The sequence below is a fragment of the Scyliorhinus canicula genome, chromosome 7, assembly GCF_902713615.1.
Source record: "Scyliorhinus canicula chromosome 7, sScyCan1.1, whole genome shotgun sequence".
Taxonomy (NCBI): domain Eukaryota; kingdom Metazoa; phylum Chordata; class Chondrichthyes; order Carcharhiniformes; family Scyliorhinidae; genus Scyliorhinus; species Scyliorhinus canicula.
In genome coordinates this window covers 119620679-119624272 of record NC_052152.1, presented here as the reverse complement: position 1 = coordinate 119624272, position 3594 = coordinate 119620679, and positions in this window count along the sequence as shown.

Here is a 3594-nt window from a genome sequence, read left to right as displayed (position 1 = left end):
CCACCCCTACCACTACCAACCCCACATCTACCTGTCCCACCTATACTACCACCACCCTCCATCTACCTGTCCCACCTATACCACCCCAGGCCACCCATCTACCTGTCCCACCCTGCCACCACCACCCACCAATCTACCTTTCCCACCCATACCACCACCACCCACCCATATACCTGTCCCACCCCTACCACCATCACCCATCCATCTACCTGTCCCACCAAAACCACCAGCATCCATCTACCAGTCCCATCCATACCACGACCACTCACCCATATACCTGTCCCACCCAAATCACCACAGCCCACCCATCTACCTGTCCCACCCAAACCAAAATCACACTCCCATCGATCTGTCCCACCCATCTACCTGTCCCACCCATAACACCATCACCCACCCATCTACCTGTCCTACCCATACCACCATCACCCACCCATCTACCTGCCCAACCAATACAACCATCACCCACCCATCCATCCATCAAACCACTCACCTACCTGTCCAACCATCTCCCTATCCAACTAACCACCCAGCTACCTGTCTATCTGTCTTCTCATCCATATACGAACGTACGCAATAGAACAAAACAAAGAACAAAGAAAATTACAGAACAGGAACAGGCCCTTCGGCCCTCCCAGCCTGTGCCGATCCAGATCCTTTATCTAAACCTGTCGCCTATTTTCCAAGGATCCACTTCCCTCTGTTCCCCGCCCTTTCATATATCTGTCTACATGCATCTTAAATGATGCTATCGTGCCCGCCTCTACCACCTCCGCTGGTAAAGCATTCCAGGCACCCACCACCCTCTGCGTAAAAAACTTTCCACGCACATCTCCCTTAAACTTTCCCCCTCTCACCTTGAAATCGTGACCACTTGTAATTGACACCCCCACTCTTGGAAAAAGCTTGTTGCTATCCACCCTGTCCATATTTCTCATAATTTTGTAGACCTCAATGAGGTCCCCCCTCAACCTCCATCTTTCCAACGAAAACAATCCTAATTTACTCAACCTTTCTTCATAGCTAGCACCCTCCATACCAGGCAACATCCTGGTGAACCTCCTCTGCACTCTCTCTAAAGCATCCACATCCTTCTGATAATGTGGCGACCAGAACTGCACGCAGTATTCCAAATGTGGCCTAACCAAAGTCCTATACAACTGTAACATGACCTGCCGACTCTTGCACTCAATACCCCCGTCCAATTAAGGCAAGCATGCTGTATGCCTTCTTGACCACTCTATCGACCTGCACAGCCACCTTCAGGGTACAATGGACCTGAACACCCAGATCTCTCTGTACATCAATTTTCCCCAGGACTCTTCCATTGACCGTATAGTCCGCTCTTGAATTAGATCTTCCAAAATGCATCACCTCGCATTTGCCTGGATTGAACTCCATCTGCCATTTCTCTGCCTAACTCTCCAATCTAACTATATTTTGCTGTATTCTCTGACAGTCCTCCTCGCTATCTGCAACTCCACCAATCTTAGTATCATCTGAAAACTTGCTAATCAGACCACCTATACCTTCCTCCAGGTCATTTATGTATATCACAAACAACAGTGGTCCGAGCACGGATCCCTGTGGAACACCGCTAGTCACCCTTCTCCATTTTGAGACTCTCCCTTCCACCACTACTCTCTGTCTCCTGTTGCCCAGCCAGTTCTTTATCCATCTAGCTAGTACACCCTGGACCCCATACAACTTCACTTTTTCCATCAACCTGCCATGGGAAACTTTATCAAACGCCTTACTGAAGTCCATGTATATGACATCTACAGCCCTACATCTATATCTACAGGAGCATGAGTAGGCTATTGGGCCACTCAGACTTGCTCTGAACATTCATTAGCACATGTCTGTTCATCCATCTTCCCATCTATGTTTCTGCCCATTTATCTGTACATCAATAGATACATATATCACCGTCTCCCATCTATTTATCCACCCTTCACCATCTAATAGTCATTGATCCATCCATTTATCTGTGGTATTTATCCAGCCATCTATCATTGAGCAACCATCTGTTCATCCTTCTCCTCCATATAGCGACCTATCATTCTGTTCATTCATACACCAGTTATATGTCAAGCCATCCACTCATCTACCTCTCCACCCAGCCACCACTCATCAATCCACCCATCCTGCCATTTATCTTCCACCTTTTTATCATTGCCTATTCATGCTGCAATCTTCCACACATTCATCCACCTTCTGTGCCATTCCCCACCTTCTCCCCAAAACCCTGCACATTCTTCCTTTGAGATACTAGTCCAATGCCCTTTCGAATGCTTCAATTCAACCTGCCTCCACCACACTTTCAGGTAGAGCATTCCAAATCCTAACCATGCGCTGTGTGGAAAAGAAATCCTCAACACTTTGTCTTCTTTTACACATCACTTTAAATCTGTGACCTCTCATTCTCGATCCTTCCACCAATGGGAACAGTTTCTCCCTAGCTACTCGGTCCAGACACGTCATGTTTTCAAATGGCATGAACTAGAACAGCTAACAGAAGTGAAGTCAAACCATATTCTTCACAACAGAGGAAAGTTTTAGATAATGATTGAGAAGAGGGCATCAGTAAGACAAAGGCTAAATTAATAGGTTGCAGCAAAGCTAGTTTTAAGGGGATAACAATGGAACTGGAAATATTGTCTGACAAAGAAATAGAGCAGCAATTTGAACTCCATAGGGTGGCACATGGGGACGACAAATATGGGGGTGGCACGGTGGCATAGTTGTTAGCACTGCTGCCTCACAGTGTCAGGGACCCGGGTTGAATTCCGGCCTCGGGTCCTGTCTGTGCGGAATCTGCACATTCTCCCCGTGTCAACATGGATTTCCTCCTTTTGCTCTGGTTTTCTCCCACAGTAAAGATGTCCAAGTTAGGTGGATTGACCATGCTGAATTGCCCCTTAGTGTTCAAAAGGTTAGGTGGTGTTACTGGGTTACGGGGATAGGGCTGGGGCGTGAGCCTTGGTAGGGTGCTCTTTCCAAGGGTCGGTGCAGACTCTATGGGCCAAATGACCTTTTTCTACACTGCAGAGAAATATGATTCCATATCACATGAAACACCAAGGTCAAACCAACCAGTAATGACACACCATGGACGAATAAAGAAATAAGGGAAAAATTACAGCTCAAGAATAACTAAAATACAGTGACAACAAAGAAGTGGATGACAAAGGGGTTATGAAAGGATAGGAGAGAGGTAAAACAAACAATTAGGAAGGCAAAAAGGAATGACAAAGTTAAATTATCAAGGAGTATAAGAAGAAAAGTAAAGTATTCTACAAATATATGAATAAGTAATAGAATTGGAATAGGCCAATGAGACTATAGACTCACTGGCAACAACTGCCAGGAAGACTAATATAGTGGATATGACATTAGAGGACATGAATCATAGAATCATAGAATTTACAGTGCAGAAGGAGGCCATTTGGCCCATCGAGTCTGCACCGGCTCTTGGAAAGGGCAATTTTGGACACTAAGGGCAATTTATCATGGCCAATCCACCTAACCTGCACATCTTTGTGACTGTGGGAGGAAACCGGAGCACCCGGAGGAAACCCACGCACACACGGGGAG